Here is a 17,440-nt window from a genome sequence, read left to right as displayed (position 1 = left end):
ACTTTGTGCTTCAGAAATTCCGACGGAAAAAGTCAGGTGGAGCCCACACACGGTCGGATTTTCCGACAACATGATCCGATCGCACATTTTCCGTTGGAAAATCCGACCGCGTGTACAGGGCATTATCCTTCCAATAGTGTTTTTTTTTTTTTTTTTTTTTTTTTTTTACTTTTTGATTAATTCTCTTTCTCTGTTTGCAAATCTGCTGTCATCTATGCCACAGACAAAGTAAAAAACAGCGAAGCCTAAAGCAAGAAGCATATGTAGAATCGCTAACTTTCTTTCTTGCTTATTTTTCCATTTAGTCTTTTCCATATACCCCGGATCTGGTATTTATATTCAGCAGCCACTCAATTGTCTCATTATGCTCCTGTGATTTGTTTGGTGCTGTCACTGTATTCTGCTGACTCTTCATGTGAACTCTGCCTGTACATTTGTGTTTCATCTCTGAGTGAGTGGAAAATGTTTTTTCATGTTACATTGAAGCACATTATTTCTCACTGAATAGAACAGAATTCAGCTGAAGAACAAATAATAAGTGGGACTTTAGCTTCAGGAAGAAGCAGCGAAGCTTTTTATGTGAAAAATGCCCTCTAATGCGCTGTGCGCCTGTAGTGATGTAACTCAATTCTAAAGTACAATGGGATGCTCCTGTGCTTCACCGAGACCTCCTTATCGATTGCTGATATAACGGTCCCGTTGTATAGGATGATGTAATCCTCTTCAAGTTACTAAGGAAAGTGACCTTGAGGGAGATCGAATGGCTGAGCCACAGAGGTGGATGCATTCTAACTAAGTTACCTTGTTTCTTGCTAAATTGGCTATATCCTTACACCCACATTGCAGAAACAGATTATAGAAGCAATCATGCCTAACGCAATAATAGAGGCTATCTATTAGTGAAACATGAGATTGTACATGAAAGCATCTAAGAGCTGCATTACGACGCAACATCGCATTAGACAGCAATTCACACTCGGGCAAACAGATGCCTTCTTCTTACAATGAATGGTCATTTCATTTTCTGTTCCAGCAAATTTCCTTCTTAAAACCTCTCATTTCGGAAAATTAAGCTAGTAAAGAGCACTGTGTTCAAATGACTGCTGCCCTTGTCAAAGCCTAGATGGATCTGTTACATACCTCTGGATATTGGTATGTATAGAACAGCAATAGGCCATGCTAAACAAGTGGAATCAGTCAGCGCAAATACAGAAACAATTACCCCTATCTACAGCAGCTGAACACTCAAAGTCAATATATGGCACTGCTTGAACCAACATATAGTAAAAAACAGTGCAGCGCTTAAAAATAATAAAACAATAATTCTAAAAAGCTTTCATGTGGAATGTACGAAAACTCTATAAAATATGGATAGTCCCAATGAATGATTTAAAAAGCCAGGTCAATGTAGAGATAGACACCAATAGACAAGATGAAGAGTCCTCAATAGTGATCAGGGTGCTCGAATAAAATCGTAATATATGTGCGTCCTTATTCGTGCTTCCAGCACTACTAGTACAGGCCGCTCGCCTTACTTCGTGGACCTCTGAACCAACAGAAAGGTCATACAGGCATTCCCCACAGGGGCAATCAAATAGTAAGATGAGAACCTGTCTTTATGAAGTTCCAACAATCCAGCCTCAGATAGATGACAACAGCAACACCCTCTCATGTATGGTAGATATCATCGTTTGTTCATATAAGAATCAATAGGATCTACATAATGCCCTCTGCTTATACTTGGAAAAAGCCTTTTATTTATTTATTTATTTATTTATTGAGGACTCTTCATCTTGTCTGTTGGTGTCTCTCTCTACGTTGCCCTGGCTTTTTAAATCATTCATTGGGACTATTCATATATTATAGAGTTATTGGACATTCCACGTGAAAGCTTTTTAGAATTATTGTTTCATTATTTTTAAGCACTACACTGTTTTTTACTATATAGTAATAGGCCATATTCACAAATATAAGACGGGTGGGTGATTTTACCTATTCATAGTACACGACTTATTTAACAATCTGATATTGGCTTGTATTTGTATGCTTAGCTTGTCAGTTGTTTTAAATGTATTAAAAGTTACATCACCCATGGTGTTTATTTAGTAAATGAAAATGTAAATGAAAGTGCGATAGGGCATAATTACTGATCATTGTCCTGATTGACTTTGAAGAACTGGAATATCATTTCAGCAGGTCACTAAACATCACAGCTAAATCTTCATATGCGCATGCAATAAAATTCTAAAATCTGTTGTTATAATGGTTTTTCATTACTCATTATCATATTGCAAGCCTTTTATGTTTACGGTAATTAGCTGTAGGTAAGAGTAGCAGAAACACTGGGGTCATTTTAAAGTTGGCAATACATTAGTAGATTTTTGGACAAACATTCTCAACACACAAAAATTTGATGATTTTGGCCAACATCTTTCAAAAGTATTTAAAAATGTTGTTTGCTTTTAACATTCACGTTTTAGACTTTTCTCAATGAAAAAAAAAACACATACGCTGTAGAAATTCATTCCAGAAAATGTTTCCATTCTGCTCCTTCGAATTTCCTCATCACTGCAATTAAAAATGAACCTCAAATTGACATTAATTTGATTAGAAATTAAAGTGGTGGTAAACGTTAAAAAAAAAAAAAAATGCCTATTAAAATTACCTGCTCTGTGTAATGGTTTTGCACAGAGTAGCCCCAATTCTCTTCTTCTGGGGTCCTCCACTGGCGCTCCAGGCCCCTCCTCTTCATCGGGTGCCCCCAGGGAAAGCCACTTTTCCTGGGGACTCACTTCTGAGTCCCGCTGCAGCGTCCTTTGACATAGACAGTGTGAGTCGGTCCCGCCCCCGCTCCTGTGTCACAGCTCTTGATTGACAGCAGCGGGAGCCAGGCGTACAGGGGATACAATTCCTGCTACAGCTGCGAAGCAAAGCACTGCAGCCATGGTATGTGTACCCACCCTGCCTGTACACAGGGTACAATTGAGTTGTGCAAGGTTTTACCACCCCCAACCTAACATGTGAATGACACACACACACACTAAACAATATACATTGATTTGGGTATTTTTTTTTGTAGCAGAATACATTTTGGCCTAAATTTATGAAGAGAGATTATTTATTTGCAAAATTTATAGAACAAAAACTAGGGAATGGACCAGAATGGGTGAAACAGTTCAGACTTGAAGTGGTTAAAGTGGAGCTCCACCCAGGAGGGGAAGTTACGCTTTAAAGTCTCCCTCCCCTTCTCCAAGAAGTCAAGAAAACATAAATTGCTCTTGGGACGTTATATGAGGCACAACACACTCAACTGTAAAATCAACAAGATAAAGATTTTTGGGTAAATACAATTTCAACAGATCAACAGTAACATAATGCCATATAGTCAAGCAGATTGGTCAATATATACATATTAATTCTGTAGCCCGGTATAGCGTTACAAAGATCAATCAATAATAGGTGTGAAGTGTGCATCTTTGTAACAAAGATGCACACTTCACACCTATTATTGATTGATCTTGTAACATGACGTCACTTCCACAGGGGTTGATGCACACACAATTGTCTAAAAAGTAGAAACAGTTTAGGAATATATGACATACATAATAAGATGTATTCTGTCATTGCAAACATTGGGTATCAAACAAGGGGGGGCCCATACTTACAAATCTGCAAGAAATCACTTGCTCATGGTCTAATGGTGGTCATATGGAAATGTCTGACCCCCCCTCCCATCTCTGACCCCCTCCCCTTCTCCAAATGACACTTTTTGGGGGGCTCTAGTCACCTAGGTGATCTAAGTGGAAGTTCTCCTCTCCCTCTGCCTCCCTTACAGTCATCTAGGACAAGTCATAGGTCCCAGAGGCATGCGCAGTGGTCACCCCGCTGTGAAGCCACAAGCTATCACAGCCTGATGCCCACAATTGAGATGCCGGGGAGAGAAGACAGAGAGAGGGGATGGCTTGGGTGAGCACATCGCTGGATCCTGGCTGAGGTGAGTGTGTGTTTATTAAAAGTCAACAGCTGCAATTTTTGTAGCTGCTGACTTTTAATAAATACAAAAATGAGTGGGGCTCGTCTTTAAAGCGGGGTTCCAATTAAAATTTTTTTTTTTAAAGTCAGCAGCTACAAATACTGCAGCTGCTGACTTTCAATAATCAGACACTTACCTGTCCCGGGGTCCAGCGATGAGGGGGGTCGAAGCCCCGCTCGTCTCCCCCTCCGTTTGGTGGCACTGGCATTGTAACTGTGTGCACCCACTGCGCACACGTGAGCGGCACCGTGATTGGCCGCGCAATCATCTGGGACCTGTCACATGTCCCAGATGATTGACGAGAGGGAGGGGGCAGAGCTGAGCCCTTCCTGTGCCGAGGGGAAGTGACGTCAAGAGCCCAGGCACTGGAGGAGTCAGACTACGAGGGACCCCCTAGCAACAGCCATTTAGAGGTAAAAGGGGGGGGGTGGAACACCACTTTAAAGTGGAAGTAAACCCTCCTATCGGTTTCAGCCAAGGCAATCTCTTGGCCTCTTTTTATTCTTCAACTGCCATGAGGATGCACGTGTGATCAGTTAGGACACCAGCCATTGGATGGTTTGACAGCACATCCAATGTGACAGCTACATTCCTGGCACGTGTCGGGAATTTAACAGTTTTTTTTAACTGTTAAATTTATGGGTTTACTTCTGCTTTAAGGCCCAGAAGCACTGTACTATGTTCCTGTGACAAGAATGAACGTTTTTCTTCTGGTTCACCATGGTGTGCTAGTGATGCATGGATATTTCTGAATGGAAATCTCTCTTCAATTTCTATATATCTGTTTCAGATCTCTGCTTAGTGTTGCAATTGTGTGCCTAGGAATGTTAATGTAAAAACATCATACCCACTGGGGATCCTTTCATAAATGAGAGACAGCCTAATTTGCACTAGAAATTCACATGACTCTGCTTGATAATCCTACCACAGCATACTTCCTTATGTCCCAGCATCTTGCCTGTAGCAAAATACAGGATGACGCATCCAGTAAAAATAAGCTGGATGGCGGCTGGTGGCCTGATAGAATTTGGACAGAAATGGGATTGCACGCAGCCCACACTCCAAAATAAAACATTTATCTATAATTTATTAGAAAAATTAAACTATAATAAGAAAAAACACACGGAACAACATATTGGAATAAGTAATGGCTGCGGCACTTTATTGGTTTGCATAAAATTATAAATATTTCAAAAATCTTTTTAATTCAACCATAAATATTCAAGTAAAATTAAATCTTTCAATGAGCTCAGTTATTAGAACTCGAGCCAAATTAATTAAAATAACATTAAATGTCCCCCCTAGACATCCAGGATGACCATACCACATATAGTGCCAGCGACAAGGGAGGGAAGGGAGGGTAGCTCTTTTTCCAAAGTTTGACCAAATGTGAAAATTCCTGTCAGACAAAAATATTTATAAGGGTTCTAATGTTTCCAGAAGCTTCCACGGCTTCTAATTGGTTAAAAAATATTACCTCAAAATCTTAAAGTGACTGTAACCTAAATACCTGTACTGTATCACCTCACCTAAATTATGAAATTCTAGCAGGGAGGAGGCAAGGCTGCTGCAAGCCCATGAAGGCAGGCCCAAATACCTGTTCCCTCCTTTTACATTCTACATAGATATGGCCGACAAACTTCATGTAAAGAAAATTGTAACAGTAAAATTTTTATGATGTCTTTTCATGTATCCATTTGATATTCTTCAAATATGTGTATGTGGCTGACAGGCAAAAACTTGCATGGGGTCTATAGAAAGCATACAAAATCTGTAATGGCGCAGTCCTACACACAGCAGTCATTATGCTTAGTTTATTAACCTCCCTGGCGGTATGATTATTTCAGATTTTAGGTGCTGAAAGGGGTACATTTATTTTGCATGGCAATTTGGTGTTTTATATTGTAGTCCTGTAATTTTTAGGAATAACTCACTTAAATCTGTACAAACCAGAGTCTAGCAGACATCCCGGGTATGATAAAGTTTGAAAAATTTAATTATAATATAATAAATAACTATAAATAATTATACCAAATAATAATATAAGAATAATAAAAAATATTCAATAATGTAATCAAATCAAAAACACAGAAATTTGCTCAGTTGCAGAATTGTCACTGTCATTACTTTTCAGTGTTTGATGACGGATCTCCCCACAAATCATTATCGCTCAATTCTGCGAGTGATTCTCATTTATTATTGCTGTTTTCTAGCTGGTCTAAAATCATTTTTGATGTAAAGTGACAGTTTTGGTTGCTATGGACAATCTGCAGTTTCCAGGCATAAAGAACAGTTTTTATAATATAAAACTGCATGCAGGGCACTGGGCAGAACACTAGGGACAAAGGGGATGTGACATTATTACATACAGCAATGTAATCTGTAAGATTATATTATACTGTATGTATACTGTGTGTTTCACTTTTTGAATTTGGCGCCAATCTCCGTCCCCGTGCGTTGCAACGCTCGCAGGCAACGGAGCTCCGCGATCTGATACATTGACCAGAGGACGGCTCACTTGTACAGCGGGGGGACATTGCTGGATCCAGGGTACAAGGTAAGTAAACTCATCCTGGATTCAGCGATGCGATCCTGAGTCTGGCTCGGGGGTTACCGCTTTTGGTATAAAATTTTCACCCCGAGCCAGACTCGGGAATACCACCAGGGGGTTTAAAGCCAAACTCAATAATGAATGTTGGCAGTGTTTATTCCTTGTTATTGGCAACGTGTTGCAAACTAGTGGATCCACATTCACAATGTAATTGCCAAACACTGTACATGCACACCTTTTGCACTGTTTGGCAAAGAAGCATGTACACACATGTATACTGGCAAAGTTTGACATATGTATCTAAAGCCTAAAGTTTTCTTAGAACTTTGTATAGAGTGTGGAATAATTAGAACCTAAAGCATACTTGCATTGCTGCCTTTGTCCCCCCTGGGATAATTCACCTTCCCTATTTGCCCTGGTGACCATTGTCATGGAAAGTGATGGCAAATCCAAAATTTTGTTTTTTCACCAGAACAGTAAAGCCTCATACACATGATCGGATTGTTGGCCAACAAAACCATGCAATTTTGTACGAAGGGCGTTGGCCCATATTTGTGTTGCATATACACAGCCATACAATTGTTGGCCAACAATTACGAAAGTAGTGATGTACTAGACGTACTACACTTTTCATTTTGCACTTTTAAGTTCGTTACTGAACAGCCGTTCGTCAACCAGCCATGTTGCGGAATCGGAGGAGATAACATATTATTGGCCTTGGCGTTATTGCTTTGACATTATTTTTTGGTTGAACAATGATTTGATTTGGTATATTTTCTATATTTGTGGATGCATAGAATGCACTTTTTGGTTAAGTTCTGTTGGCAGATAGCGTGTCTAATTTTATTTTATTTTTAATGCACAATAAAAAAATTGTGGAGAATAATACTTGCCTATGTGTTTTACTTCAAATGACAGTTTGGGAGTAGGCAGTTACATTTTAAAAAATACAATATAAAATTACCAAGGGACACTGACATAGTTGTATTTTTGATTTTAAAAACTACGGGATAATGGTGTTGTGGTAACTTGCCTGAATAAAAAAATCAAAAAGCATAATAATATTATTCTTGATATCACTAGAAAAAAAAGCCTTTGAAAATTTGTTTGCAAAAACTCCATCCGTATCACCAGCAAAGCAGCTTCATTATTATCCCATTAAAGAAGAAGAGAATGTGCGCTGCATTTTGAGATTTCATAATTTGCCACGTCACGAATGTTAATTCTCCATTACCAACGTTAGATTACAAGAGCGACTGCTTCTGACTCATCCTTGCTTCAGAGCATGCGTGTTTGTACTTTGAACTTTTGTCTGACGGACTTGTGTACACACACTTGGAAAACCCGACAACAGACCGTTGTCTGTGGAAAATTTTAAAGCCTGCTAACCAACATTTGTCTGCAGAAAATTCGACAACACACATTTGTTTGTGGAAAATTTAAAAACCTACTAGCCAATATTTGTTGCCGGAAAATCCAACAATTGTCCGATGGAGCATACACACGGTCGGATTTTCTGCCTGTCATCACACATTTCCCCTTGGAAAATCCGATCGTGTGTATGAGGCTTCATAGAGGAACAATCTGTCAGTGGGTGCAACTATTTCAGTAAAAACTGTTTGGATATTCCCTTAGTTTAGAAAGATTTTCTTTCATTTACAGGTATGATAGGAGGTAAAGGAAATTTCACTAATAGGACACAGGAAAGAAAAAAAAATTACATGAGTTTTACTCATTCTTAAAACTAAAATATATATTGGCTTTAGATTTATTATATTACAAAAAAAAATATTTTACTCACCAAACTAAATCTATTTCTATATGCACACAATGGGGCTGATTTACTAAAACTAGAGAGTGCAAAATCTGGTGCAGCTCTGCATAGAAACCAATCAGCTTCCAGTTTTTTTTGTTCAAAGCTTAACTGACAAAGCTCAAGCTAGAAGAAGATTGGCTACTATGCACAACTACACTAGTTTTAGTGAACCCCATAGGTTTGTTTGTAAAGCCCAACTCCTGGATCCCCCCTGAAAGTCCCACAGCTGTATTTTTTTTTAAATACTTCCCTCTACTGATGTCTTCATGTTGGTCACGTTATGCACAGAATTCTCTCTGGATCTACTCCCAGCAGTGAGCGGCCCTTTATGTAGATTGAAGCTCTCATTACACTATCTCTGATATTTATAAAGAGTTGTGTAGATGCACTTTAGAATCCTGTCACCCCTGCCCAAAAAATATAGATGCTTGGGACAGATTCATTTAACCGTTGGAAACAGAGGCCTTAGACCTTGTGCACACGGTCGGAGATTCCGTCGGAATGTGTCCGATCGGAGTGTTTTGTCGGATATTCCGACTGTGTGTGGTCTGCATCGAACTGTTTCCGTCGGACCAACTTTTCCAACTTGCCGGAAATATTTTCAGACAAAATGCTCCGATCAGACATACTCGGATCATGTGTAGAGAATTCCGATCGGACAAAGTGCCACGCATGCTCAGATCAAATTCCTACATCAAAGCTATTGGCTACTAGCCTGAACATAGTCCCGTCGTAACGAAATAACGTCATCACGTCGGATTTTCCGACAACTTCATCCGACCGTGTGTATACAACAGTTTCGGACAAAATCCGACGGACAAAATCCGACGGATTTGGTTGTCGGAATCTCTGACCGTGTGTACAAGGGCTTACACTTGCAATGAGGGGTGTAGTATAATATTCTGGTATTAAGTGGGTGAGGGGAATTATAAAGTTGACTGCTTTCAAATATTTAGGTTAAAATACATCATGTTTTGAATATTACTAATTGCTCCAAGTAGAAATAAATGAATACTAGGTACTCCAAATAAATACAAAATAAAAAGCTATTTCCCTTAACAGTCGACTGATAACATAGATTAATTAAAATGTATATGGAATTCCCCTAATCATATCTGTTTTAATACCATCGTAAATACAGATTTGAAAGATTAAATAATTTACCATATTACCAAAGAAAAGTACGTAACCTTAAAATTGCTTCCCAACATTATAAAGATGTGGTCAGTCTCTAAAATTCCAATTCACCTGCCCTGGTTATAGGTTAACATGACCTTAGTGGAGTACGCGCGACTTTGTGAGAAATGGTGTGCAGAGTTCCAAGCTGTGTAGATACTGTATGTGATATCCAAGGACATAATGCATTTAATAAATCACTAGAATGTATCTATGTTGTTTTTGCACAAAATCACAAGTCTGGCAAGCCAGCTTACAATTGTAAATCAATCAATATATATTATATATATATATATATATATATATATATATATATATATACACACACTGCCTCTCTCTCTAAATAAATAAATAAATATATAATCTTGTAGGTCTTTAGATGTGGTGGCTGCATTCGATTTCTTTTTTAAGCTTTTCTGTTTGTTTTTACCTGTGATCCTACTAGTAACATACTTCCTATATTGTTATAGGGTGACAATGCTTACTCACTACTGTATCTATAGAAGAGCAGCATACTATTTTGTAGCTATGGAGGTGCAATCCTATAGCAGGAAATATTAAAACCACCTTCCCCTCTCCTTATCTCTATTACATGAGGGGAAGGAGAGGGGAAGGTGTTCTGTTCTCCACAGAGAGAACTGGGCAAATGATACTGCTTGAAATTTTGGTGCAACATGGGCACAGAAATCAGGAGTTTTCCAGATTTCTAACTGGACCACCAGTTAGTTTGTGAACTTATTGAACAGATGTAACAGACCAGAAATAAGCAAAAGTAAGAAGTAGGCAGAAGTAAGAAAAACTTCTAATTAGGGTTTACATACAATATAAGGTGCCCTAAATCGGTGGTCATCAACCCTGTCCTCAGGGCCCACTAACAGGCCAGGTTTTATGTATTACCTTGGGGAGATGTAGACTAGAATATGGCAATCACTGAGCAGCAAATTATATCACCTGTGATGTATTTCAGTTATCTTGCAAACCTGACCTGTTAGTGGGCCCTGAGGACAGGGTTGATGACCACTGCCCTAAATAAGATACGTGCAAAAAAGTCTAGGGAATGTATTTTAGCTTTCTGGTGGGCATTGCTTCACTGTTCCTCAGCCATTGCAAGTAGTCAACACTTCCAACTAAGTGAATACTGATTCCCCTGCCGTAAACTCTGGTGGTTGCTCCTGCCAGCTTGTATGTCACTACAGGTGGCAGGAGAAACCGGTACTGGCTCCATCAAAGCCAATCGAACTTTTACAGTAACTAAGGAGTAATAAAGTAGCTGTATTTTTTAAGACACAGGCTGCCAGAAAGGCAAGCATATCCCCCAATTTAGCCCATATAGTGTTGGATACCAGTTACCCTATACTGGCAAGTTTTAATATTAAAAAAAATAAGCTCTGTTGTACTTATAATTTCTGCAGTTAATCAGCTACACTATATATTGTTACATTAAAGGTATTAAAGAGAATTGTGTTTTCTTTTAGTTTTATGAAGAAGCTGGAACTTCCTCTGAGATTGATGCACACAGACACAGATTCACCAATAGGTAAGCATGCTGTCGGCTTTATTAATATGATAAAAAAAAAAAATACGGTACTAGATATCGTATCTTCAAAAGAACTCTCTACAATATCGAATGCAATGTAAATATTAGGTACCATTTATACCCTGCCAGTGATGGATTATAAGAAGGACAATTGGGGCAGTAGATCAGTGCCCAGATCACTGCTGTAAAATCTTTATCAGACAAAATCCGTGGTAAATTGACTTTAGTGTGTATTGAATTGAATTGTAATTGTACTGTCTATCCTAACGTTGTTAAGCACTGTGCAAACTGTAGGCGCAATATAAATCCTGTATAATATTAATAATAGTGCCAACCGAGGATGTTAGTTTTCATCAAGCCTTATGGCCCACACACAAGATCAGAAAATCATATAAAAAATACAGCTTTCTAAGCGATTGTACCATAATCTGATCATTAGTACAGAGCTTTTCAGAGCATATATATATATATATATATATATATATATATATATATATTGTACATTCACACCACACATTGTAGGTGTGGCTATAAATAGGGATGCGTGATTTTTTTAGGTCGGTGTGGTTAGTAGGGGGTCCCCGGTTTTTATTTTGTAAATCCAGACACCTTATCCTAAAACGGGAACCTAACCCTTGTCATTTACCCTAACACACATAATTTAATATCAAGTAAATTTGCATGATCAGGCTGTCCTACTTCCCATTTTAAATTATTCAGTATTGGAGGAAGTGTCCCTGCTGAGAGTGACATTCTTAACACATACTGTGGTCACATGACAATGTAAGTTACTCTGACAAACTCTTAGTAGGCATGACATCAAGTCAACACACCAAACATGACAATAGGTCAATACACCCAAATGGGCAGCCCACCAAAAATGGAGCATGCACAATCTGCATGCTTCATTTTCAGAATGTTGAGGTTTTGGATGAGTTGAGCTGTACTGATCTACTTTCTGTCATTCAAGCAAATACAACTCTTTCTAAAACAAATCTCAAAGCATATCAATGCATAGGTTATAGCTAAAGATTATATACAAAGAAAGCATCTATGGTGTGTGCTTGTCTGAATTAAGAACACCAACTGTCTTTCCTGTCTGCTGCCTCATTCCTTTGCTTCCAGCATGAGTCACTTCTGCCAACTTTTCCTGACAAAAGTGGACAGGGGAGGGAGCTCCAGCAGATTGACAGCCCCAGCTCTGCTCCTGTGTGTTGTGTCTCTTCCCTCCAATCAGCTCTCAGAGCTCTCCTCACTAAGCTCTGCAGAGTGTAACTTCAGCTCTCCACCCCCTTTGTTTCTGACAGCTCAGACAAGCATTATAATTTCTGCAGTTTGAACGGATGTAGGGAAGAGATGTCTGCAGATAAGCAGGTACAACTTATGTAGGAGGATTTGTTTCATCTCTGTGTATCACCTTCATTGGGTATATGGAAGAGTTTACAACCACTTTAAGTAAAAGAAGATCCTATCTATTAACTTTTTCACACAGTATATGTCGGATATGTGGTGCAACATTTGAGAGCTTGTTGTAGACCTTTCACTACCGAGAAAAACAAATGTACAGTCATTTCAAAGATGAGCAATGTGTTCAAAATAAAGATAAAACAAAAGCCATGGGAGATAAACTGATGGAGAATATTTATTGTCGCATTGCTTTTGAGAATTCCTGCATGATCAAAATCGGCCGAAATTTGGTCATTTAGACAGTTCGTTCATTTTTTGAGCCAAAAAGTTTGGAAATTTTCTACCGATCGAATGATAAATTGAAAGGTTAATGTATTTCCCGCCCGAACTGTCTGCACTAGGTATATATAAAAAAGCAAACAAAAATGCATTCATTTATGTCCACTGAATGATTTATCGGTCATTACATGATAGCACTATCATTTACGCTAACGGACAGATGTTTGTTTTTCGAAAATGGGTTCGGCCGATTTTTTGTATAGTGTATGACCAGCATTAGTGCCATTATCTGTGCAGTGAATGTCCTTATAGACATATCGCTAGCAGTTTCAAATTGGTAGGTTCCCTTCATTGTATAACATTTTGTATTTCAAGAATTTTTCCTATTGATATCATGCAAAAAAAGCTGCAGTATTTATATAACATTCAGATTAAAGCGGTAGTAAACCCGCAATTTTTTTTTTTTTTTTTTTAAAACCTGCAAAGCAAAAGGCATAATGAGCTAGTATGCACCGCATACTAGCTCATTATGAAATACTTACCTTAGAACGAGGCCCCGACATCTCGCCCGATCCACGCCGAGGGAGCCGACATGCTCCCTCGGCGTCTCTTCCGGGTATCGCGGCTCCGGCGCTGTGAGTGGCCGGAGCCGCGATATCGTCACTCCCGCGCATGCGCGCGGGAGATTTAAATCCGGCCGGACGAGCGCTGCCGGATTTTCACGGAGAGAACCCCCTTGTGCGCATGCGCCGCTGCAGTCAGCGGCGCATACCGAGGGGAATATCTCCTAAACCGTACAGGTTTAGGAGATATTTTTTTTACCTACAGGTAAGCCTTATTATAGGCTTTCCTGTAGGTAAAAGTTAAAAAAGTGGGTATACAACCACTTTAACCTTGTCTGATGGAAACAATTGTACCTTTTCACAAAAGCCACCTCCTCACTTTGTAAGGAAATTTTCACTTGCAAGGGAATTCTCCCTGAACTTGAATGTTGTAAAAAATCACTTTACAAAAAATACCCAATAATGTGCAAGGAAAATATAAAAATAAGATATTTTTGCATGTACATGATTGGTTGATGGATGTCAGCAGAGCTTCACCTCATTTGCTTAGCGTAGGAAAAATTCCCTTGCCAAGTAAACAGCCTATTTGCCTTAAATAAGTCGACCCTTATGGGTCTGATTTACTACGATATGTGGATATACTGTATGAACAGTATTTTTATTTATTTTTTATTTTGTTTTTATTCATATTGAAAATGGGTGTGTGCTTATAAGAGTCTTGTAACAATAAAGTTGTAATACAATTCCATGTGAGAGCAGGCAGATAATTGTATAAATAAAACGTTACTTATGCCATGTTCAATCTTCAGTTACACAAACTTATCCAAAGATTTGACATTATTCCAAGATGAGTGGGTGTGTGTATACTGTGTATGTATATATTCTCATATGGGAAAGTCTTAGCTCAATGGTAGAGTTGTTTTTTAGTGAGTCATGCCAGTCTGAACTTGTGGCTTAAAAGCTTTATAGAAAAAGAAAAGTTCAACAGATCCGTTGCTCATGTAGGGGATTTACGTTTCACAAAAACAAAAGATGCTCTTGTCTCTGGTCTCTCAGACCTGGCCTACCTGTGTTTTCCTGGCTCACGCAGCCTTTAGCTACTCAGAGTCCACTTCTGGTCTCTGAGTAGGGGTTCTCCAGACACCGCAAGCTCTCTCACTCTGTTGAGACTTACATACTCCTTCTAGTCCCCTGGATTCGCCGGTCACCTCAGCTTTCTCAGTCTCCCCAGGCTCCCCATTGCAGTTTTCCCGACTCGCCTAACCCTATGAGCAAGGAATCTCTCCATCATTGGGTATAGTCTCTTGGCAGGAACACAAGTCCCTCTTGGCTGGAGCGCACAGCTCTCTCGTGACAGGTCTCTGTCTCCAAATGGGAGAATTGAGCTAAGTTCAAGTCTGGCTTATAACTATATGAACGATAAGGATATGACAAAGAGATGTCTCCAAAAGAATAGCCATTAATAGGGTCAACCACAGTGTATCAAAAATAAGAAAGAACTTTATTGAAAAAATTCAGCCATAATATTCTTCCACTAGGGGAATAATGACACCATACTAGTGAGACCAACCCCCACTCCCCAGTGCACCCAGTTAAAAACTATAATTAAATATTGACAACCTTGTCACAATATGGCACCAGACTCAACACACTCCACGCACACACTAATGCCCCATGCACACGATAGGATTTTCCGATGGAAAATGTTTGATAGTAGCTTGTTGTCGGAAATTCCGACCTTGTGTAGGCTCCATCGGATATTTTCCATGGGAATTTCCGACACACAAAATTTGAGAGCTGGTTCTCAAATTTTCCGACAACAAAATCCGTTGTCGTAAATTCGTGTATACACAATTCCGATGCACAAAGTGCCACACATGCTCCGAATCAAGCAGAAGAGCTGCACTGGCTATTGAACTTTGTTTTTCTTGGCTCGTCGTACGTGTTGTACGTCACCCCGTTCTTGTCGTTCGGAATTTCCAACCAACTTTGTGTGACCGTGTGTATGCAAGACAATTTTGAGCCAACATCCGTCGGAAAAAAAACATAGATTTTGTTGTCGGAAAATCCTATCGTGTGTACAGGGCATAATGCGTATCCAATAAGGAAGGACTGGAATTGCTAAGATTACTTTTGTTTAGTTGTACAGTCTGCACCTAGCATGTCCTATATAGGACCTGTGCAGTGGTTGTACAGTAGGGATGAGCTTCGTGTTTGAGTCGAACATATGTTCGACTCGAACATCGGCTGTTTGCCCGTTCGGCGAATTCCGAACGTTATGGGCCATTCGCACCAAATTCGTGTGACGCTCACGGCCCACAATGCACTGCGATGGCGCAGTGCATTGCTGGCTCATGATTGGCCAAGCATGCACTGTGACCCCGCATGCTTGGCCAATCACAGCGCCGGCAGCGAGGAGAGCCATGATTGGCCACAGGCAGGATGCCTGTGGCCAATCATAGCTCAGGCTGTGTAGTACACGCCCCACACTATATAATGCCGCCAGCGCGGCGGCCTTGTGTAGTGTGTTGGCGTCTGTAGCAGCTAGTGGGTGTTCTGTGTACCTTCAACACAGTATACACCGATCGTTATCGGCCGATTTTTCGTTCTTGCTCTTCTGTAGTGGGTGTTGTCTGCGTGCCCTGACCGCAGTATACACCGCTATATTCACCTATATAGCTAGCGATATATCTATCTTTTATAATAGAGCTTGCAGTCAGCGTTAGGAGATTGTGAGTGCTGTCTGCGTGCTCTGAACGCAGTATACACCGCTATATCCACCTATATAGCTAACTATCTTGCTCGTTTTAAATAGAGCTTTCAGTCAGTATTAGGAGATTGTGGGTGCTGTCTGCGTGCTCTGAAAGCAGTATACACCGCTATATCCACCTATATAGCTAACTATCTTGCTCGTTTTAAATAGAGCTTGCAGTCAGCGGTAGGAGATTGTGCGTGCTGCCTGCGTGCTCTGAACCCAGTATACACCGCTATATCCACCTATATAGCTAACTATCTTGCTCGTTTTAAATAGAGCTTGCAGTCAGCGTTAGGAGATTGTGCGTAACTTTTAAAAATGTACCAGTTGAAAATTACAAACAGATTCTACTTAACACAACAAACCTACACAGTCCCTGTCTTGTTTGCACCGCCTGTATACTGCTGTTCTGAGTATATAGGGCCTGGGGGCCACACGTATTTCCTTTTTTTAATATGGGTACAGGGTTCCCCTTAATATGCGTACAAGACCCAAAGGGGCTGGTAATGGGCAGGGAGGGCTACCCATGCCATTTTTCTCAATGATTTTCAACCATATTGCAGGAACCAGATATAACATTAAAACCGCAAGCAGTTTTAAATGATGTTATTTCCGTTAAATGTCATTTTGTGCAGGGACTGTTCTAAACACGGGAAACACGTGGCACTTCACAGGCATACTACAGACACCCCCCAGGCCCGATATTTAAAGGAATATTTTCCTTTTTTTTTCACTTTAATCGTCATTAAAATCAGTGCTCCCGCCAAAACTCACATTTTTAAAAACATTTTAGGCATTGACCCATGTCCCCTGGGGCAGGAGCCAGGTCCCCACCCCTTTTTAGGACAGCATCTTGCATATTAGCTGTTAAAATTAGCACTTTTATTTTCGAACGTTCGAGTCCCATAGACTTCAATGGGGTTCTAAAGTTTGTACGAATTTGGGGTCCATTCGAAAGTTCTGGTGCGAACCGAACCGGGGGGTGTTCAGCTCATCCCTATTGTACAGATAAATAAGTCACTTTTGATGGAAAAACACTAATATAGGTAATCTTGGACCAGTTAAGCGAATTTCATATGTCGGCGTATAGCATATAAACTCAGGAATAGATTAGCTAATGTTCATGCTGGAGTGAAAATGTGAGAATATATCTCTCTCAGTACACATAGGTAACTCATTCCAATCCTATGTAAAAGTGCCTCAGTAATGGTATACTCAGACTGCCTTTATACACTTCACAGATCAGCATGCTAATGGTATGACATGCTGAGAGCCCGACAAGAGAGTATAATAAGGGCAGAATAAGAAGATATTGCCAGGAGG

At 39.8% G+C, this 17,440-nt stretch overlaps 1 protein-coding gene across 4 annotated transcripts in view; it reads left to right on the top strand.

Moving 5' to 3' along the window:
• ATXN1 (ataxin 1) overlaps nt 1-17,440 on the top strand; it is a 432,593-nt gene that overhangs the window by 290,385 nt on the left and 124,768 nt on the right. For all 4 annotated transcript variants that reach the window (XM_077492233.1, XM_077492231.1, XM_077492234.1 and 1 more), the window contains one exon: nt 11,052-11,113. The gene's annotated coding sequence lies outside the window, so the exon portion shown is untranslated. The remainder of the gene's footprint in view (nt 1-11,051; nt 11,114-17,440) is intronic.

This window comes from Lithobates pipiens, unplaced genomic scaffold (assembly GCF_037356315.1).
Source record: "Lithobates pipiens isolate NorthernLeopardFrog02 unplaced genomic scaffold, aLitPip1_a1.2 Scaffold_19, whole genome shotgun sequence".
NCBI classification, from domain to species: Eukaryota; Metazoa; Chordata; class Amphibia; order Anura; family Ranidae; genus Lithobates; species Lithobates pipiens.
The sequence above is the reverse complement of the archived record's forward strand: the minus strand, read 5'-3'. Positions and strand labels throughout refer to the sequence as shown.